Source organism: Equus przewalskii, chromosome 10, assembly GCF_037783145.1.
Source record: "Equus przewalskii isolate Varuska chromosome 10, EquPr2, whole genome shotgun sequence".
NCBI classification, from domain to species: Eukaryota; Metazoa; Chordata; class Mammalia; order Perissodactyla; family Equidae; genus Equus; species Equus przewalskii.
The window spans coordinates 5532107-5555250 of record NC_091840.1 but is presented as its reverse complement, the minus strand read 5'-3'; the positions used below and the strand labels follow the sequence as shown (position 1 = coordinate 5555250).

At 43.2% G+C, this 23144-nt stretch overlaps 1 long non-coding RNA gene across 1 annotated transcript; it reads right to left on the bottom strand.

The window, feature by feature from the left end:
• Positions 1–17081: 17081 nt before the first annotated feature.
• On the bottom strand, positions 17082–21968 carry LOC139073828 (uncharacterized). Its single transcript, XR_011522889.1, has 2 exons — positions 21862–21968; positions 17082–19188 (listed from the first exon to the last, which is right to left on the bottom strand). It is a non-coding gene; the product is annotated as an uncharacterized lncRNA (long non-coding RNA).
• Positions 21969–23144: the final 1176 nt, after the last annotated feature.

The window sequence follows — 23144 nt, the reverse complement described above, 5'->3', positions numbered from 1 at the left end:
GGAGGCAAGTCCATTGTCTTGAGCTGGGTGGTCACAGGTGAGTACAGCAGCAATCAGTTTCTAGCCTAAGGAAAGATGTTTAATCCTTAAAGAAATGCCAACGTTGGGAGGGGGAGGGAAGTTGCACCTTTATCTCAAGGGTCTTTGCTCTTGCCATAGGGAATATCTAAAGCAGATATACAGTGCATGCTCATCGGCCTCGGTCAGGCCCTTTTGGAAAAACAAGGTCAGGCTGAATTAGGTTTACACCAAATGGCTTCCTCATATGCTCCAATATATCCTATTGCTTGCCATTTTTATTTGTCAGGCATCAAATAAAAGCGTCTTCGCAGCCTGTTGGAAAGGACCATACCAGGATGAGAAGAAGACGGCATCTGTTGTAGACAGCTGTCCCAAGACTCCAGACCAGGCCTGTATTCCCAAACTTGTGTCTCCACATTTAAACCTTTGTTATGCTTAAACTGTATACCTATGTTATATTTGTTCCATTTAAGGTTTCAAAACACTATCATGCTTGAAGAAACTGACTGATTTGGAACAGACTGGTCTTGAAGGCCAGACATTTATTTATGGCTGGCTCATAATGGAACTCAGTGGTTATAGGGAACAAATCTCTGGCCTTGGTTCCTGCCTGGATGGCTAAAACACTGCACCCTGAGTTTCCTTTGGATGCAAGGAAGGATTCAGACTGAGGCAACATCTGTTGCCAATCTCCCTCTCTTTAAGGCCTGATGAGATCGTTCAGTGTTCTACCAAGAAGCCAGCCATAGTTCTTCCTCCTTTGGGGCTGGAGGATGTCATATCACATACAGAGGCCCTTAACAGTAGTCAAGCAGGAAAGGCTGGCCTTCAAAATAGAATGACCTTAGATATTCTTACAGCATCCCAAGGTGGTACATACATATATCATTTAACTGAATGCTGTGTTTTTATACCTGACGAGTCCGTCCATGTATCATTTCTGCTAAAGCACATTAAAAAAAAAAAAAAGCAGGTAAATGCCTTAAGCAATCTTATATGTGGTTTTGATTTGTTTAGTTGGCTCCCTTCTGGTATTGGCTTCCATTTGTGACCTAGATTGCAATTTCTATTTCTATTACTCCTTGGAATTCTTGTATTAGTCATAATATTCAAACTAATTACTGTTTTCTCAGTGTTGTATGATTGGCATGCAAGCTAGAGTAACGATTGCTCAGCAGTTTGAGATGATTGACTGATCTTACAACCCTGGACGAATCCCTTTTCTTACTAAGGCTATGCCTAAGAGTTCATTTTTTTTTTTTTTTTTTTTATTAATGTTATGATAGATTACAACCTTGTGAGATTTCAGTTGTACATTTTTGTTAGTCATGTTGTGGGTACACCACTTCCCCCTCCGTACCCTCCCCCCACCCCCCCTTTTCCCTGGTAACCACCAATCAGATCTCCTTCTCAATATACTAATTTCCACCTATGAGTGGAGTCATATAGAGTTCGTCTTTCTCTGACTGACTTATTTCGCTTAACATAATACCCTCGAGGTCCATCCACATTGTTGTGAATGGGCCAATTTCGTCTTTTTTTATGGCTGAGTAGTATTCCATTGTGTATATATACCACATCTTCTTTATCCAATCATTAGTTTCTGGGCATGTAGGCTGGTTCCACGTCTTGGCTATTGTAAATAATGCTGCAATGAACATAGGGGTGCAACGGACTCTTGAGATTTCTGATATCAGGTTCTTAGGATAGATACCCAGTAATGGGATGGCTGGGTCATAGGGTATTTCTATTTTTAACTTTTTGAGAAATCTCCATACTGTTTTCCATAGTGGCTGTACCAGTTTGCATTCCCACCAACAGTGTATGAGGGTTCCTCTTTCTCCACAACCTCTCCAACATTTGTCGTTCTTGGTTTTGGATGTTTTTGCCAATCTAACGGGGGTAAGGTGATATCTTAGTGTAGTTTTGATTTGCATTTCCCTGATGATTAGCGATGATGAACATCTTTTCATGTGTCTATTGGCCATATTCATATCTTCTTTTGAGAAATGTCTGTTCATGTCCTCTGCCCATTTTTTGATCGGGTTGTTTGTTTTTTTGTTGTTAAGTAGTGTGAGTTCTTTGTATATTATGGAGATTAACCCTTTGTCGGATAAGTGGCTTGTAAATATTTTTTCCCAATTAGTGAGCTGTTTTTTTGTTTCAATCCTGTTTTCCCTTGCCTTGAAGAAGCTCTTTAGTCTGATGAAGTCCCATTTGTTTATTCTTTCTATTGTTTCCCTCAACTGAGGAGTTACAGTGTCCGAAAAGATTCTTTTGAAACTGATGTCAAAGAGTGTACTGCCTATATTCTCTTCCAAAAGACTTATTGTCTCAGGCCTAATCTTTAGGTCTTTGATCCATTTTGAGTTTATTTTGGTGTGTGGTGAAAAAGAATGGTCAATTTTCAATCTTTTGCATGTGGCTGTCCAGTTTTCCCAGCACCATTTGTTGAAGAGACTTTCTTTTCTCCATTGTAGGCCCTCTGCTCCTTTGTCGAAGATTAGCTGTCCATAGATGTGTGGTTTTATCTCTGGGCTTTCAATTCTGTTCCATTGATCTGTGGACCTGTTTTTGTACCAGTACCATGCTGTTTTGATCACTGTAGCTTTGTAGTATGTTTTGAAATCGGGGATTGTGATTCCGCCGGCTTTGTTTTTCTTGCTCAGGATTGCTTTAGCAATTCGCGGTCTTTTGTTGCCCCATATGAATTTTAGGATTGTTTGTTCAATTTCTGTGAAGAATGTTCTTGGGATTCTGATTGGGATAGCATTGAATCTGTATATTGCTTTAGGTAGTATGGACATTTTAACTATGTTTATTCTTCCAATCCATGTGCAAGGGATGTCTTTCCATCTCTTTATGTCATCGCCTATTTCTTTCAAGAGAGTCTTGTAGTTTTCATTGTATAGATCCTTCACTTCCTTGGTTAAGTTTATCCCAAGGTATTTTATTCTTTTCGTTGCGATTGTGAATGGGATAGAGTGCTTGAGTTCTTTTTCTGTTAGTTTATTGTTAGTGTATAGAAATGCTACTGATTTATGCACGTTAATTTTATACCCTGCTACTTTGCTGTAGTTGTTGATTATTTCTAATAGTTTTTCTGTGGATTCTTTGGGGTTTTCTATGTATAAGATCATGTCGTCTGCAAACAACGAGAGTTTTACTTCTTCGTTACCTATTTGGATTCCTTTTATTTCTTTTTCCTGCCGAATTGCTCTGGCCAGCACCTCCAGAACTATGTTGAATAGGAGTGGTGAAAGTGGGCACCCTTGTCTTGTTCCTGTCCTCAGAGGGATGGCTTTCAGCTTTTGTCCATTGAGTATGATGTTGGCTGTGGGTCTATCATATATGGCCTTTATTATGTTGAGGTACTTTCCATCTATACCCATTTTACTGAGGGTTTTTATCATAAATGGGTGTTGGATCTTGTCGAATGCTTTCTCTGCATCTATTGAGATGATCATGTGGTTTTTGGTTTTCATTTTGTTAATGTAGTGTATCACGTTGATTGACTTGCGGATGTTGAACCATCCCTGTGTCCCTGGTATAAATCCCACTTGATCATGGTGTATAATCTTTTTGATGTATTGCTGTAATCGGTTTGCCAAAATTTTGTTGAGGATTTTTGCATCTATGTTCATCAGTGATATCGGCCTGTAGTTCTCCTTCTTTGTGTTGTCCTTGTCAGGTTTGGGGATCAGAGTGATGTTGGCTTCATAGAATGTGTTAGGGAGTTCTCCATCTTTCTCAATTTTCTGGAACAGTTTGAGGAGAATAGGTATTAAGTCTTCTTTGAATGTTTGGTAGAATTCTCCAGAGAAGCCGTCTGGTCCTGGACTCTTGTTTTTGGGGAGGTTTTTGATTACCGTTTCTATTTCCTTACTTGTGATTGGTCTATTCAGATTCTCCATTTCTTCCTGATTCAGTTTGGGGAGATTGTAGGAGTCTAGGAATTTGTCCATTTCTTCCAGGTTGTTCAATTTGTTGGCATATAGTTTTTCATAGTATTCTCTTATGATCTCTTGTATTTCATTGGTATCTGTTGTGATTTCTCCTCTGTCATTCCTGATTTTATTAATTTGCGATTTCTCTCTTCTTTTCTTGGTGAGTCTGGCTAGGGGTTTGTCAATTTTGTTAATTCTTTCGAAGAACCAACTCTTTGTTTCATTGATCCTTTCTATTGTCTTTTTTGTTTCAATATCGTTTATTTCTGCTCTTATTTTTATTATTTCCCTCCTTCTACTGACTCTGGGCCTTGTTTGTTCTTCTTTTTCTAGTTCTGTTAGGTGTCGTTTGAGGTTGCTTACGTGAGCTTTTTCTTGTTTAGTGAGGTGAGCCTGTATTGCGATGAATTTCCCTCTTAGGACTGCTTTTGCTGCATCCCAAATGATTTGGTATGTCGTGTTCTCATTTTCATTTGTCTCCAGATAATATTTGATTTCTTCTTTAATTTCTTCAATGATCCATTGTTTGTTGAGAAGCGTGTTGTTTAGTCTCCACATTTTTGCACCTTTCTCTGCTTTTTTCTTGTAGTTGATTTCTAGTTTAATAGCGTTATGATCAGAAAAGATGCTTGATATTATTTCAACTCTCTTGTATTTATTGATGTTTGCTTTGGTTCCCAAAATATGGTCAATCCTTGAGAATGTTCCATGTGCACTTGAGAAGAATGTGTAACCTGCTGTTTTTGGATGAAGTGTTCTATATATATCTATTAAGTCCATCTGGTCTAATTTTTCATTTAATTCTATTATTTCCTTGTTGATTTTCTGTCTGGATGTTCTGTCCATTGGTGTTAATGGTGTGTTGAGGTCCCCTACTATTATTGTATTGTTGTTGATGTCTTCTTTTAGTTCTATTAAGAGTTGCTTTACAAATTTTGGTGCTCCTGTGTTGGGTGCGTATATATTTATAAGTGTTATGTCTTCTTGGTGGAGAGTCCCTTTTATCATTATATACTGTCCCTCTTTGTCTTTCTTTATCTGTTTTGCTTTGAAATCTACCTTGTCTGATATTAGTATAGCGACACCTGCTTTCTTTTGTTCATTATTAGCTTGGAGTATTGTTCTCCATCCCTTCACTCTGAGTCTGTGTTTGTCTTTGGGGCTGAGGTGTGTTTCCTGGAGGCAGCATATTGTTGGATCTTGTTCTTTGATCCATCCTGCCACTCTGTGTCTTTTGATTGGGGAGTTCAATCCGTTTACATTTAGAGTGATTATTGAGACGTGGGGGCCTACCACTACCATTTTGTGTCTTGTTTTCCGGTTTTCTTCAGTTTCCTTTGTTTCTCGTCCCATGGTTTAATCTGTTCTGATGTAGAGCTGCTACTCTCTGTTGTTGTCCTTCTACTTATCTCCTCTGCTCTTGGTTTTGTAGCCCCTTTCCTTTTTTGGATTTTTCAGGAATGAGGGTTTTCCTGAGGATTTCCTGAAGAGGAGGTTTTGTGGCAATGAACTCCCTTAATTTTTGTTTATCTGGGAAAGTTTTTATTTCTCCATCGTATTTGAAGGATATTTTCGCTGGGTAGAGAATTCTCGGCTGTAGGTTTTTGTCCTTCAGATTTTTGAATATATCATTCCACTCTCTTCTAGCCTGTAAAGTTTCTGCTGAGAAATCTGCTGATAGCCTGATGGGGGTTCCTTTGTAGGTTAGTTTCTTTTGCCTGGCTGTCCTTAATATTTTCTCCTTGTCGTTGACTTTTGCTAGCTTCACTACTATATGCCGTGGAGTTGGTCTTCTTGCATTGATAAAGTTTGGAGATCTATTGGCTTCTGTCACCTGAAGATCCATCTCCCTCACCAGATTTGGGAAGTTCTCAGCCATTATTTCTTTGAATAGGTTTTCTGCCCCTTTCTCCTTCTCTTCTCCCTCTGGTATACCTATAATCCTTACGTTGCATCTCCTAATTGTGTCTGATAATTCTCGGAGAGTTTCTTCATTTCTTTTAAGTCTTGCTTCTCTCTCCTCCTCTGCCTGCAACAATTCTATATTGCCATCTTCCAAATTGCTAATTCTTTCCTCCATATTATCGGCCCTACTGTTCAGAGCATCTAGATTTTTCTTAATCTCCTCTATTGTGTTCTTCATTTCCAGTATTTCTGTTTGGTTCTTCTTTATCGTATCAAACTCTTTTGTGACATAGCTCCTGAACTCGTTGAGTTGTCGGTCAGAATTCTCTCTTAACTCAGTGAGTATTTTAATGATGGCTGTTTTGAAGTCATCATCATTTAGGTTATATATCTCATTTTCTTTGGGATTGTTTTCTGTGTATTTGTTACTTTCTTTCTGTTCTGGAGATTTAATGTATTTTTTCATATTGCTTGATGATGTTGATTTGTGCCTCCGCATGGAGATAGAGTTTAGTTGCTCCTTTCACTTGTTTCAGCTGCTGCAGTGGGGGGAGCAGCTGTTTATACTTCACCAACCAGGAACCCTGTCCGTAGTTGCTAACTGGGCCTGGGCCCCTCTTCGTAGCCACAGTGGCCCTTTGGATTCCCTCCTCTGCCGTGGGGGCCGTCACGGGGGGCTTCAGGCTGCAGGTGCCTACTGTTGTTGCCCACCTAGATGCGCTCTCTCCTTGGGGTCTGCAACGGTGTTATGGGCTTTTCCAGCGGCCAGGGGTGGGATCACTTTTATTTGTCGCTCGGTTGCTGTCGGCACCCACCAAATCTCACTTGTCCTCTATGGGTCGCAGGAGAGCTATTGGCATCTTCTACAGTCTGTGGTTAGTACACCTAGCTATGCTGCTTTTGCCCTGGGGTCTTCCAGCCTTGTGGCTGGCGGCTGGGTGCCTTCTACTGGTGCTGTGCAGAGGCTTTCCCTAAGGCTTCTGTGAGCCTGTAGGGTTTCCCCCTAGGCTACTAAGCTGGGTCTCTGGAACTCTCTCCAGCCCCAGTCCTCTCCGAGATCTCCGGCAATCCCTAGCCTCACCGGGTGGGCAACGGCAGCTGGGGGTCGCCCCGCCCTCTGGGCTTCTCTCCGGGCCTCTGCCGGGAGCTCTGAATGCTCAGCGTGGCCCCTCTGCTACCGGCAGACAGAGAGTTTTGTCTGCTGCCTGGCGGAGCTCCGGCGCTTCCCCTCCGGGTCGCCGGACCCGCCTTTGAAAGTTCCCCCGCCCCGGTCCTCTCCGAGATCTCCGGCAATCCCTAGTCCCACGGGGCGGGCAACGGCAGCTGGGGGACGCCCCGCCCTCTGGGCTTCTGTCCGAGCCTCTGCCGGGAGCCCTGAATGCTGGGCGTGGCCCCTCTGCTACCGGCAGACAGAGAGTTTTGTCTGCTGCCTGGCGGAGCTCCGGCGCTTCCCCTCCGGGTCGCCGGACCCGCCTTTGAAAGTTCCCCCGCCCCGGTCCTCTCCGAGATCTCCGGCAATCCCTAGTCCCACGGGGCGGGCAACGGCAGCTGGGGGACGCCCCGCCCTCTGGGCTTCTGTCCGAGCCTCTGTCGGGAGCCCTGAATGCTGGGCGTGGCCCCTCTGCTAATGGCAGACAGAGAGTTTTGTCTGCTGCCTGGGGGAGCTCCGGCACTTCCCCTCCGGGTCGCCGATCCGGCCTTTGAAAGTTCCCCCGCCCCGGTCCTCTCCGAGATCTCCGGCAATCCCTAGTCCCACGGGGCGGGCAACGGCAGCTGGGGGTCGCCCCGCCCTCTGGGCTTCTGTCCGGGCCTCTGCCGGGAGCCCTGAGTGCTCAGCGTGGCCCCTCTGCTACCGGCAGACAGAGAGTTTTGTCTGCTGCCTGGCGGAGCTCCGGCGCTTCCCCACCGGGTCGCCGGACCCGCCTTTGAAAGTTCCCCCGCCCCGGTCCTCTCCGAGATCTCCGGCAATCCCTAGTCCCACGGGGCGGGCAACGGCAGCTGGGAGACCTCCGTGCCCTCCGTGTCTCTCTCTGGGACCCTCCGGGCGCCCCGAGCACCAGGCCGGGTCTCCCCGCCAATGGCGGGGAGAGACTCTCCCCGCGGGCTCAGGTGTGCAACTCCAAAGTTTCCCTCTGCGTTTAGGAGTAATTGCGGGGGGTTTAAGTAGGGTTCTGGTCACCTGTTTCCACCGTCGCTCCTCTGTTGTGTTCTCGCTCCTGCCCTAGATGTGTGTGGATCCTCTGGGGGCGTCCGTTGGAAGAAAGCCGCTTGCGGGTACTAGGCTGCCCGTCGGGGTCGGAGAGTTTTCACCTATTTCCACATCCTCCCGGAGGAAAGTCCGTCCGCCTTCCGATGTATAGTCGCGTGGGTGTCTCAGACGTCCTGAGATGCTGTCTGGATATCCTTTGTCAAGCGATAAGTGTCCAAATAATTGTAGACTCGAAGGGCGAGAGACAAAGAGGACTACTCACGGCGCCATCTTGGAATTCCTCCCCTAAGAGTTCATTTTTAAGCTAATCATTTCAAGTATCGGATTACCTGTTCTATGATTGTTATAAACAATGTAACTATAGGAAGTCACATAAAAGCACGAGTGCAATGTTTGTATGATAATCTAAAAATAGTTGACAAGTTACATAGCCTATGAAACACTTCCCCTGTTAATATATACCTCTAAGGGGCTGGCCTGGTGGCTCAAGGGTTAAGTGTGCATGTTCCGCTTCAGAGGCCTGGGGTTTGCTGGTTTGGACCCCGGGTGCGGACATGGCACCACTTGGCAAGCCATGCTGTGGTAGGTGTCCCACATATAAAGTAGAGGAAGATGGGCATGGATGTTAGCACAGGGCCAGTCTTCCTCAGTAAAAAGAAGAGGATCGGCAGCAGATGTTAACTCAGGGCTAATTTTCCTCAAAAAACAAACAAACAAACAAACCAAAAAATATCTACCTCTATGCTTGTCCACTAAATCTGTTTCCCCCCAACGTGGATAACTGGGCAAATCAATGAAATAAAAGCCTATCACTGAGAGACATGATGGGCCCAGGGCAGGCAGCAACCACCCTGGCACCGAGGGACAATATTTTGATCAGCTATGCTTTCTGTCGAAATATTATTGATCAAAAGGAGAAAATGACAAGAGATTTTCACATATTGAGGTATATGGGGTAACTATTCGAGTTCAAAACTGATTCGGCTTGAACTAGAAAGGCTGACTTATGGCCTGCCAAACATACACTGTAGATCTGCTTGTCCATTAAAGTAAGGAAAGCACTCAGGATAAAGAATGCATGCTTCCCCTCCTATGCCCTCTTGGTAACACCCTATTGGCGACACCTGGATTAGTCCCTTTCCTGGCATCACAGTCATATTGACCTGCTAATTTTCAACTGACTACCTCTTTGAAAATGTGTCCTGGGTGTGTTTAATGTATCTTCTTTGTTCTGAAAAGATATAAGACAGTAGTGAAACCCATGCTTCTCTGGAACGCCTTCTAAGGCCTTCCCGGTTATAATCCTCACTCTGGCTCATAATAAACTCACCCCAGTTTTGATTTAGAAGTTAGTTATGGATTGTTTGTGTTGGCAGTGGCCAGGTATTTCTTCTTAGTCTGTCTAGTCTGGAAGACTCTGATGAAACCTGTGCACCATAGGCGAGCCTGCTAGTATTTGAAAACCAGGGGCAGAGCTTTCAGCATCACAGCGACAAGCAGCCACCACAGTGTGACAACCAACAGAGGGGCAGTGTGGTTCCCTGACTGGGAGTGAGAGGGCTCAATCTTAACCACTAGACCACCTGTTGAGCTGGAAGTGTTGTAATTCTTTATATATTCTGGATACAAGTCCCTTATCAGATACATGATTTGCAAATATTTTCTCCCAGTTTGTGAGTTGTCTTTTCACTTCCTTGATGGTGTCCTTTTTTAGCACAAAAGTTTAAAATTTTGATGGAGTCCAATTTATCAATCTCATTTCTCACTTCTGCTTTATGTGTCTTATCTAAGAAATCATTGCCTACCCCAAGGTCATTCTCTATTGTTTTTCTATTCTGTATATCATTTATTTCCACTCTAATTTTTATTGTTTCCTTCTTGCTACTTGCTTTGGGTTTAGATTGTTCGCTTCTTTTCTAGTTTCCTAATGTGGAAGGTTAGGTTATTTTTTTGGAGACATTTCTTCTTTTTTAAATATAAGCACTCCTTTTGCTACATCCCATAATTGTTGCTTTTCATTTTTACTTATCTGAAAATATTTTCTAATTTTCGCTTGTGACTTCTTTGACCCATTGGTTATTTAACAGTGTTAATTTCCACATATTTGAGAATTTCCTGTAGGGGAGGAAGCACATTTCCTCTATCCACTCTAGGTCTTTCTGACCCAGCTACAACTGAAATTCACATGAGACAGCATAACAGGAGAAAATCAAACAAGCTTTATAACACGTATACATGGGAGAGACTCAGGAAAACTGAATAACTCACCAAAACGGCAGAAGTTCTCATCTTAAATGCCATCTTCAGGTAAAGACAGAGGAGGATGTTGGCAGTGGTGGTTTGGGGCTTCAAAGGGGAGGAAGGCAATTCACATGGAGATGGAAAAGCAAATGTTTGGTAAATAGAACTTTGATAAGAGTGGGCTTAGCAAGGATCCTCCCAGTCTACCCATACCCAGAATTATCTATGGTGATGGCCTGTCCTGGAGATAGGCTTTAGTTTAAATTTCTTTTAGGAAATTAGGGCGAAGGTCAAAGTTTCTTTCAGAGTCTTTTGTTTGTAAAAATAATCAAGGCAAGGCAAAGAGACAGATTTTGGGGTGGCCAATTCTGATCCCCCACATGTCCAAATGTCTTTCTATAGTTAATTTTTTTTTTTATTAATGTTATGATAGATTACAACCTTGTGAGATTTCAGTTGTACATTTTTGTTAGTCATGTTGTGGGTACACCACTTCCCCCTTTGTGCCCCCCCCACCCCCCCTTTTCCCTGGTAACCACCGATCTGATCTCCTTATCAATATACTAACTTCCACCTATGAGTGGAGTCATATAGAGTTCGTCTTTCTCTGACTGGCTTATTTCGCTTAACATAATGCCCTCGAGGTCCATCCACGTTGTTGTGAATGGGCCAATTTTGTCTTTTTTTATGGCTGAGTAGTATTCCATTGTGTATATATACCACATCTTCTTTATCCAATCATCAGTTTCTGGGCATGTAGGCTGGTTCCACGTCTTGGCTATTGTAAATAATGCTGCGATGAACATAGGGGTGCAACGGACTCTTGAGATTTCTGATATCAGGTTCTTAGGATAGATACCCAGTAATGGGATGGCTGGGTCATAGGGTATTTCTATTTTTAACTTTTTGAGAAATCTCCATACTGTTTTCCATAGTGGCTGTACCAGTTTGCATTCCCACCAACAGTGTATGAGGGTTCCTTTTTCTCCACAACCTCTCCAACATTTGTCGCTCTTGGTTTGGGATGTTTTTGCCAATCTAACGTGTGTAAGGTGATATCTTAGTGTAGTTTTGATTTGCATTTCCCTGATGATTAGCGATGATGAACATCTTTTCGTGTGTCTATTGGCCATATTCATATCTTCTTTTGAGAAATGTCTGTTCATGTCCTCTGCCCATTTTTTGATCGGGTTGTTTGTTTTTTTGTTGTTAAGCAGTGTGAGTTCTTTGTATATTATGGAGATTAACCCTTTGTCGGATAAGTGGCTTGTAAATATTTTTTCCCAATTAGCGAGCTGTTTTTTTGTTTCAATCCTGTTTTCCCTTGCCTTGAAGAAGCTCTTTAGTCTGATGAAGTCCCATTTGTTTATTCTTTCTATTGTTTCCCTCAACTGAGGAGTTATAATGTCGGAAAAGATTCTTTTGAAACTGATGTCAAAGAGTGTACTGCCTATATTCTCTTCCAAAAGACTTATTGTCTCAGGCCTAATCTTTAGGTCTTTGATCCATTTTGAGTTTATTTTGGTGTGTGGTGAAAAAGAATGGTCAATTTTCAATCTTTTGCACGTGGCTGTCCAGTTTTCCCAGCACCATTTGTTGAAGAGACTTTCTTTTCTCAGTTAATTTTTTTTTTTTTAAAGATTTTATTTTTTTCCTTTTTCTCTCCAAAGCCCCCTGGCACATAGTTGTATATTCTTCGTTGTGGGTCCTTCTAGTTGTGGCATGTGGGATGCTGCCTCAGCGTGGTTTGATGAGCAGTGCCATGTCCATGCCCAGGATTCGAACCAACAAAACACTGGGCCGCCTGCAGCGGAGCACACGAACTCAACCACTCGGCCACGGGGCCAGCCCCTCTATAATTAATTTTTGACTTAATTCCTTGTGGTTGAAGAATACATTTTGTATGATTTCAATGCTAAATCTATTGGTGTTTATGGCTTAGCATATGATCTGTTCTAAAAAATGTTCCACGTGCACATAAGAAGAATATGTATTCTGCCCTGTTGGGTGGAAGGTTCTATAGATGTCTGTTGGGTTGAGTAGGTTTATAATCTTCTCCATCCTTGTTGATTTTCTGCTGAATAGTTCTATCCATTGTTGAAGGTGGGATCTTGAAGTTCCCGATTGTTATTGTTGAATTGTCCACTTCTCCCTTCAATTGTGTCAGGTTTTGTTTCATATTTTTTGGAGGTCTATTGTTAGGTGTGTATGTGTTTATAATTGTTATATCTTCTTGGTATAATGACCTTTTCCTCATTAGAAAATGTCCCTCTTTATCTCTAGGAACAGTTTTTATCTTAAAGCCTATCTGTCTGACATTAGCATAGTGACTCCAGCTCTCTCACGGTGGCTATGTGCATTGCATAATTTTTTCACCCTTTTATTTTCAACCTATTTGTGTCTTCGAATCTGAGTGTCTCTTACAGACAGTGTATAGTTGAATCTTATTTGTTTAATCCAGTCTGATAATCTCTGATTAGATTATTTAAACCACTCACATTTAATGATATTATTGATATGGTGGATTTATATCTGCCGTGTGCTTTTTGGCTTTTTCCTGTGTCTCATGATTACTTTGTTCCTCTATTCCTCCTTTACCACTTCCTTTCAACTTACGTAGATATTTTCTAACATACCATTTTAATTCCTTTAATGCTCTTAAACTATTTTTTGTTTGTTTTATTTTTCTAGTGGTTGATATAGGACTTAAAATTGCTCTGCAGCCTACAATGCACATCTTAACATATCAGAATCTACTGCTTGAGATGTATGCTAACTTCATTCCAGTGAGTGACAGAAACTTTATTCCTCTATAGACCCCTTTCCTTTCTCTTTTTGTGATTTTCTTGTTATACATTTCATGTCTACGTACGTTACAAACTCAACAATACATTATTATAATCATTGTTTTATATAGTCATGTATTTTAAGGAAGCAAAGCGGAAAAAGAAAGCACAAATGTATTTACGGAGTTAAAAAAGTTTAATCTTCTTAATCATTTCTAGTTCTCTTTGTTTCTCCTTGTCGATCTGCATTGCCAGGTGGTGTCATTTCCTTTTTATCAATATAGCTTCATTCACACCACCTTCCTTTGTGAGGTTATTGTCAAGTATATTAACACCTCTATGTGTTATTGGACCAACAATACAGTTTATAGATATCATTTTGTGCAATTGCTTTTTAAATCAGTTAAGAGAAGGAATAAAAATAAATATGTAAGTAAGCTGTCTTCAATTATTGTGTACATAATTACCTTTATTGGTGCTCTTGGTTTTTCATGTGGATTTGAATTACTGTCTGGGGTCCATTTCCTCTGCTTGAACAACTTGTTCTTTTTTTAAATGAAATTGTTGCTGAATTCATAGTAGCTTTTTACTTATTTATTTATTTCTTGGTGAGGAAGATTGGCCCTGAGCTAACATCTGTGGCCAATCTTTCTCTTTTTTTTTCCTTCCCAAAGCCCCAGTACATAGTTGTATATCTTATTTGTAGGTCTTTCTAGTTCTTCTATGTGGGATGCCGCCACAGCATGGCTTGATGAGTGGTGTGTAGGTCTGCGCCCAAGATCCAAACTGGCAAACCCTGGGCTGCCAAAGCAGAGTGCGTGAACTTAACCACTATGCCACCAGGTCGGCCCCTGAAGAACTTCTTTTAGTATTTCTTGTAAATAAAGTCTGCTGGCAAATAATTCTATCAGTTTTTGTTTAATGTGTAATGACTTTATTTTACCTTTATTTTTGAAAGATTAGCTTGGCCCAATGTAGGATTTTTGGTTGCTATTTTTTTCTTCCTGCACTTTGTGTATGTTGTCCCGCTGCCTTCTGGCCTCCATTGTTTTTGAAGAGAAGTCAGATGTCAGTCTCATTGTTAACGCTTCTACTGACTGGACTAGCTGTTTTTTGTCTGATGCTTTCAAGATTTTCTTTATCTTTGGCTTTCAACATTTTGACTATGACACGTCTGGATGTGGATCTCTCTGTATTTATCCTACTTGAACTTTGTTGAGCTTTTTGGATGTGTGGATTGGTGTTTTTCATCAAATTTGGGAAGTTTTCAGGCATTATTTCTTGAAATGCTTTTTCTCTCTGCTCCTTCTGCATCCTTTCCCATTACTCATATTTTGGTGTGCTTAATGGTGTTCCGCATTTCCCTGAGGCTCCGTTCATTCGTCCTCATTAGTTTGTCTTCGTATTCTTCAGGTTGCATGATCTCTATTGATCCATCTTCATGTCAGCTGATTCTTTCTTCTGCTAACTCAACTCTATTATTGAACCCCTCTAGTGAATTTTTGGTTTTGATTATTATACTTTTCAACTCCAGAATTTCCATTTGGCCTTTAAAAAAAAATTCCATCTCTTGAGTTTGGTGTGCTCTACTTTGGTGGCCTGGGTTCAGTTCCTAGGCACAGACCTACGCCACTTGTTGGAGGCCATGCTGTGGTGGCAGCCCACATACAAAATAAAGGAAGATTGGCCCTGATGTTAGCTCAGGGCCAATCTTCCTCAGCAAAAAAAAAAAAAAGAAAAAAATTTCCATCTCTTTATTAACACTCTACTTCATGAGTCATCATTATCACACCTTCCTTTAATTCTTTAAATACAGTTTCCATGGGTTTTTAAAACACACATAATAGCTGCTTTGAAGTCTTTGTCAAATATATTCAACATTTGGCCCCCTTCCAAAGCAGTTTCTATTGCTAGATATTTTTTCCTGTGTGTGAATCACACTTTCCTGTTTCTTTGCACATCTTATAATTTTTGTTGAAAACCAGACATTTTAAATGATATACCTCAGCAACAGGACGTACTGAATCCCCTCCTGTCGTCCCACTGCCTTCTGGCCTCCAAGACCCAGGGGGACTTGTTCTTGTAACTGCTGTCTGTTTGGGCATTTGTTTGTTTAATTTTTAACTAGTTCTGTGAAGTCTATTTCCTGGTTTGCAGGCAGCTTCTGGTGTCTCTGCTGAAATTTTTCTTTTTTTAAGTCACTTACTGATTAAAGGTTGTGCTTAAGCCCCTGTAACCATTTGGATTTTGATTTCTTTACTATTGGATGGGTGTGTGGCTTGGAGGCTGTTCAGAAGTTTACAATTTTGCTCCATATGCGTCCGAGGACCAGTAGCCCAAAAGTTCCCCCTTCTGAGGGGGCGCAGCCTTGGGCATTTGCACGGTCTTCCAGACCACCAAGGATGCGTGTGGTTTTATTTTTAACTCTGACTTCTTAGGAGTCACCCCGGGTCAGAGCAGCTGCCTGTTCAGCCAGTGTTTGGTCAGAAGTGTGCTCCCGCCCTCCCCTGACGGATCTGTGTGGTGTGGGGAGTGCTCCCAAGTCTGCTCCATGTCCCGCTCTGACTGCTCCTGCGTGGGTGCAGCCTGGCACATACACATATGCCTTTAGGAACCCTGGGAATGAGTGGGATCCTGGCAGGATTCTTCTTGTCTGCCTCTTTCCCTGGTTCTTTCTGTTAAACATCCGGCTGGTCTGCCCTTTTGCTTGTTTCTACTATTATCATGGAGCTACCACCCCTTTTAATTGTTTTCCAGATTGTGCCATCTCTGAAGAACATATACATCTTCATAGCCTTTGGTTTTGTTGCCTTTGATTTTGAAGACATAGAGAAAAGGATGTGGGGAAGCTTTTCTCTAGGGCCTGAACTGTGTTAATCATAAAAGAGTATGTTGGGGCCAGCCCCACGGCCAAGTGGTTAAGTGTTCGCTCTCCACTTCGGCAGCCCAGGATTTCACTTGTTCGTATCCTGGGCGCGAACATGGCACCAATCGCCCGGCCATGCTGAGGCGGTGACCCACATGCCACAACTAAAGTACTCACAACTAGAATATGCAAATGTGTACTGGGGGGATTTGGGGAGAAAAAGCAGGAAAAAAAAAAAGATTGGCAACAGTTGTTAGCTCAGGTACCAATCTTTAAAAAAAAAGTGTATGCTGACGATTATGGGTCGTGCTGCGCCAGCATTGAGGACCAGATCCAAGTGACATAGGTCTTTAGTAAGTTTGGGCGTATATGTCTGCGATGTGGAGCCTTCTAAAGTGTGGGGTCCAGGGAAAGGGCTCTTCTTGTCCATGTCTCAAGCTGATACCATCCTATACTTCTCTTTGGCCAAACTTTTTTTTTTCAAGCTGGAAAGTCTCTGGTTCCTAAAGACACAGTATTTGTCTTTGTAACAGGCTCAAAGGACATATTCATTTCATAGAAGTCTCTCACAAAAACACAAAGGCAAAAATAATGCCATTTGGCGAAAAGAAAAAAATAGAACTTTAATGAATGACTCTGTAGTTTAGTGAAGGAGTCGATGGGTAAGGATGCCCTAGGCAACGGCTCAACATTAAGTTGCCTTTCTAGCCCTTCTTTCGTACAGAACATTCTACTTCCTGGAGGTCATGGTCAGCAGGTGTGCTAGTCTTGGAACACAATCTGGACCGGACAACCTGTTGAGAGCCCTCTGGGCAGCTGTGGTGTTCTTCTTGGAGAGGCTGGAAAGGCCAGGTGGTCCCTGATAGACTTATTTGATGACATTTCTTCAGTATCTCGATACAGTATTTCCTGCTCTCTTAAGACCCCAATATCAACAAAAGAACCCTGGTTCATTCTCTAAGATCATAGCTTACCCTTCCCCAGGACACGGGAAGTCATCTACTCTGTTTTTGGAGGAATTAGTCTGAAGCTAAGGTAGATGTGCACCATAGCCCAGTGTCATGGCAACAAGTGCCATTGAAAAGAAATGTGACATGAAAGCAAAGTTTTTGCTGGTGAATTTGTTTATTTTACATTTATGGAGAGATTACTACATGCTGGCCTCCTGGAGTAGGAACTGTAAACGGGTGTGTGCTTGTCTCAAAGAAGACATTTGGGGCCACTGGAGATACACAGGAAGAGGATGTGAGCAGCTGAGTACAAGAAGGTGTCCCATGCCGTGTTCTCGACGTGGCCAGTGAGGCCCACAGGATAACGCGGGACGTCGACACATACAAGGCAGCCCTAGGAAGGCTGAGGATGAGATTCAGGCAGGAAAACTCCACCCTGGCCACATCTGGCTCAGATTTCCACCAGTACCCAGAGAGGAAGGCTCAAGAATTAATGGCCAAATCGTACTATAGTCCACCTGCAATGTTAATAATTGGTATATGGAAGGCACCTTTGTGGAAAGGCGTTCTGGGTTGGCAGGAGACATTTTTAATTTTGTTTCTCCAACACCAGGCACAGTTGGGGCTGCAGACACAGTGATGAGCACACAGGCCACGTGCTGCCCACACGAGGCGAGCTGCTAGAGGAGAGACGGACTAGAATCAAGTAAACAGTGACTGTGCCAGGAGGAAACATGAAGAGGACGGAGAGCTGTGGTCAGGGACGGCCTCTCTGAGGAGGGACCGGGTGGAAGAAGCAAGCGAGCCACAAGGAATACGCGGGCAGAGACAAGGCTAAGCCTAAGGAACAAGAAACGCAAGGCCCCGAGTGAGGTGCATGCTTAACGCTTTTTAAGACGAATACAGAAGCCCGTGTGGCTGGAGCTGAGCGAACAAGGAGGGTGGAGGGGTAGCTAGCTTTGGAGAAATAGCATTAAAAGAAAATCTTCTTCCGACCCAAAAAACCTCTCTACATAGGTAGAAGAGAAAGAAAACAATTTTGCTAATGAATAAGCACTAAGCCAGAATTCAGGGTGCACCACAGGCAAGCCACCAAGAGCCTGCAGACAGGAAGAACTCTCGCCCTTTTACGCAGCCCAGCGGATACAACTCATTTCAAACACGTTCGCAAGATAAATAACGAGTAGTCCTCAAGTAAGGGGACTCGACAGCACCATTTGCCACACAGAGTCCATTCTAACTTCACCCCCAGAGAGGCTGGGAGACAGGGGCACTTATCATCCTTGATGGTGACATTTCAAAGAGGTGCTTCCTGAGTCCTTGAGAAAGACATTCTGGCAAGACGATTCTTTAGCGTTAACAAGATTCACATACATCTCAAAGAGACTGAGAAAATGTAGACATTTTCTAAAGCAAATGCTCTTAGAAAAGGGAAGGGGAGGGAAGTCTCGTCCTTTATTTTCAACGGGGGAATTAAGCCTCTTATTTCTCACTTGTATTTGCCCTCACTGTGGAAAACCAGAGCCCGTGGCCTTGTAAGTCTGGGTGAGGACCTTCGGTCTATTCTGAGTGTGCTGAGAAGCCACAGGAAGGCTTCAGCTGGAGAGGGTTTTAAGGGCTCAGTCTGGGTGTTGAATAGGGGCCTGGCCCCCACAGCCAGGAGGGGACCGTGGAGGCTCCAGAAGGTTGAGGATGGTGCTAATTTCCTTTCACGGGGTTTGCCGAATAGCCAGGTGGGTGTGCTAAACACAGCACAGGTGGTGAAAAGCACATGTGTTTCTCTGCGTCGTTCCTGGAGCCCTGAATTGCTGTACGACGAGTGTCTTGTGGTCATTATAGAAACACATCCATCGCTCTCCCGCTTTTCTGGTCTTTTCTCCAGGACAACGTCTCTCAAACATTTCAAACTTCTCCGTGAAACTTGGAAGTAAAGTAAAGGTTTGGGAAACAAATTCTGACGAACTATTTTTTTTCGATGTCAAAAAAAAAATCACAAACACAATGCAGGAAGAGTAAAGAGATGCTAATGCAAACGGAGGCACAGCAAAGTCAAGTTAATATAGACAGAAACGGGTGCCGTGGGCAACCGCAGGGCGAGGCTTGGCATGCACCAGCTCCCGACGCAGCAAACAAAGACGGGGGCGCTACCCAAATCAGACCCAAAGAAGGGTTAGTTCAGGTTCTCCACCTGGGTCCTTTGTGCCCACGTTGTCCTTTATGTAACCGCTTGCCAGTAGAACACTCCATTTCAACAAACAGGTCTCTGAAAAGAAGCAAACTAATTACATCCAGCGTCTTTCGTGCGTGCGGCATAGAGTCACGAGCAGGAGACACTGACGGTGCTCTGACTTCTCCCCGCTTTCCAGGCCAAGAGCTAATTCCTCCCTGTTGAGATCAACTTGCTCCCCTGAATTCAAGCACCCCTTGGGTTTGTTTTCGTTGTTCTCGTTCGTTTTCTGGCTCTTTGTTGCTTGTTTTGGAGCACTGGCCAAGAAGTTCATCGAATCTTCTCCCTCCCTCTCAAGAAAGATTTGTTCTGTTTTAAGCTGCCCTTGGCTCTCAGAAATGCACATTTAACTCTCTACAAAGGAGACATTTATCACCTAATTAGTGGCACAACTGCCACTCATAAAGGCAACCGTTTGCCAAGCCATATAATAAATGTGACCTTCCAGTGTCTTTGGGAACAAAAGTCTTTTGATCCTTGGGCCATCCTCTCCCTTCTTAAGGTGGGAAAGCTGTTTTCTGCAGCCCGTGGCTCTAACCGGGCATCAGTGGGTTCTACAGCGAGCAGGCTCCTTCTGCCAGCAATGCAGAGTGCATTTCTTCTGCCTCCCGTCTCCCTCATTACACCCTGCCGCGGTTTAGCTGCATACCTTTAGCAAATCATTCAATAATGGTTATAATAATAATAGTTCACGAGGGCGCAGACTCTGTGCTAAGCACTTACATATTTCGTCTTATTCCTCATAACAACTCAATGAAGTTGGTCGTTAAAATCCCTACTTTACAGATAAAGAAAGCGAGACTCATAGTAACTTGCCCAAGACCACTCAGCTAGGAAGTAGCACAGACAGGATTTGAACCCAGGGAGTCTAGGCACCCACACCACTACACTATATGGCCACAGGGAATAGTTAAACCTTAGTGTCATCATCTGTAACACGAGCTGGTTGACCATACCTCTTAGGCCCCACCTAGCCCTGCACGTGTCTGTGGTGCTCAGAGGCTCACTGCTTTAAGTGTGTGAATGTCCCATATCAGCTCTGTTCATCCACCAGAACTTATGCCAGCATACAATTTCAGAAACCACTAAAGGCAGGAGAAACCAAGTGGGATTCATCTTCCTGGAGCTCTCCTATGTCTGACAGTCAACGTCTTGTCATATGTCATCATTTGTATACTAGATAAAGCTCTCATGTCAGATAAGCCCCCTAAACCTTCTGGAATTGACTGGTTCTTGGGTTGTTAAATGAAACCGAAGTAAGTTAAGCTCTTCTACACCCCAAGTAGAGTTGACCTCTCTGTCCTTTGCACTCACATGTACCCTACCAAGATTTGATCAATAACATTTTATTACAAGTCTTATTTGTTTCTGCTTCTATTGTACAGTGAGTTCTTTGAGCCCAGGGGCCATAACTCATTTGTACATCCCCTAGCACACTTGCTCTTACATAGTAGGTGTTTAGTAAATGTGTGGTACATCAGTTGAATGAAAACAAAACAAATACATGGTAATATCAGATACCGCTTTTTCAACCCAGATGCCAAAATCAGACGTGAGCAAAGAGATGCTCAGCCTAGTCCAGGAAAAGGGCTTCGTGAGAGAATGAGCTAAAGCTCTCTGGGTATGTTATTTACCTTGGACACCCAAAACTTCCTACAGGATGGAAATTCTATGTGAATTACCTGCAGCAATGTGGCCATTCCATGCATCTGGTATTCCCTAGGGTTTTTTTCATGTTACACTAAACTTTCTTATCCCCAGACCCTTAACAAGGACTCATGAGGAGATAAAGGATAAGTAAGGGTCTTTTATTTGACATACTTGTACATATGATAAGGCCTTTACACTAGGAAGACGTCTATGAAAGAGGAGAAAGATCCCCTCAGGCTTCCCATTTGAGCCATGCCTAATAAGAAGAAAGTGCTATTTCTCTAGATTCTTAAAATATCAACACATTTGGGAAACTTAGAGGCCAAATGTGCACCACGAGGTAGGCACTGCTCTTCTTGTCCCTCTACTTCAGACTTCCATTTCCTGGAAGTTGTGGCCCCAGGGACAGAGGAATGGTAGGAAGCCAGGACCCAAGATTGCACATGACTTAAGAAGTTTGCTCTTTTAGAGAATTCATAAGAACAAGAGGGAGGATTGCTGAGAGTTAAGAGTAGCTCTCTCCACGAGTCAGGGACCCTTCTGAGCACAGCGGGAAGGACTCTGCCAGAACAGTTGCCTCTGGGGTGAGCGGGTGTGCTGGATAGCCGGGGACGGAGCGCGTCCTCTGTGGCGTTGTGTATTTACTGCTTAATTGTAATCGGAGTTCCGTTTTACTCAGTCACCTTATGTTTATACAGGGATCCTGACATTTCCCTGACTGCCTCCTGCCGTTCCACTTCTGTGTTTGTATTTCCAAGACTATAGTAAATCAGTAATGTTTGATAAGAGAAAACAAATAAACCTCCCAAGCCATAAAATAAAATAAAGTCTGTCATAAAAAAATGAGTCGGAAAAGAACTCAGGGATTATGCTGGGTGAGTCATACCCAAAGCCGTTCCAGTGGGCAAGGTCCACATGGCCCCCTGATTTTCCTGCTCAGAAAAACTGGTCCACAAAGGCCAGCCTGAAACTGCCATTCCTCCAGAGCAGGGGTCTCGAGTACAGCCAGAGAGCCAGCCCTGCTCCAGCCCGGTGCTGTGCATCTCCAGTCCCACTCACCTCTCGTCCCAGTCAACAGCAGCATCATTGGAATTCAGCTCTTCTCTCTAAATATCATTTCCCACTGAAGGAAACCAGGGATCTTCGAGAAATGGCCGATTAAGACTGGGAACAGGAAATGTACAAATGAATTTGGCACCTTGTTGTGCCAGAAAGCAAGGAAGCTGTCAAAGACGGTTCACGTCAGAGGGTCACAGAATTGACTCAATAACTGGCCTGTCCTCCTCCAAATGCCAAGGTTACAAAAGACAGACCGAGGAGCCATCCCAGATGAGGGAAACTAAAGAGAACGACAGATGGGAAAAGCAGTGCTCAGTCCTGGATGGGATCCTGAAATGGAATTTGTTCAAATCAAAGATATTATTGGGACAACTGGCAAAGTGTGAATAAGGTCATAGATTAAACAATAGAATTGTGTCCGTGTTAGTTTTCTGATATCGATCATTGCTCGTGATTATTTAAGAGCATGTCCTTGTTCTTAGGAACATACACTATAGTGTTCTCAGGGGAATGATCATCACATGTGCGGTTCACTCTAAGTGGTTGATAAGTTATATCATCGAGAAAGAAAATGATTCAGCCACGGTAATGAAATGCTGACAGTTGGGCAATCTGGATGAAAGGTATACAGGAGTTCTTTGTACCATTCTTGCAACTATTCTGTAAGTCTAACATTATTTCAAAATTAAAAAATTACCAAAGGAGATAAAAGCTCATAGGAGCCAATATAAAAGACTCCCTTTCTTATAAAACTATTTTAGAGGAAGCACAGAGCTGTTAGGGAAGTTCTTTACAGAATTGAGACAATAAGTGCAGGAGAAATAGTAGAATCAGAAAACCACCATTTTAGCAACCCCAAAGGCAATGGTCATCCATGAACGCTAGAACCATGAGGTGGAGGTGAAGGTCATGGAGGGGTCAGGCTGCCATCACCTGATTCCACTAATGTGGAGCTATGAATGTGCTTCTCAATGAGAGGCACCCCCTACGGAGAATTCCGGCCCCAAAACGATGCACTTGAATATGGTTGAGGCTCTATAGCAAACTACCTGTATTAGGAAATGTGGGGTACAGGGGAACAGGAAAACCATATCTTGAGGACACCATCAGCCACATCCAGAAGGTGGAATATCCTGTAAGACATATGAATGACCTTGTTTCTCTATCAAATCGATGTCACTAAAAAAAAAAAAAGGAGTGAAGACTGTTACATGGTAAGAGATTCAGAGGCACAATGACTAACTGCAACGCGTGGCTCTTGTTTAGATTCTGATTTGAACAAA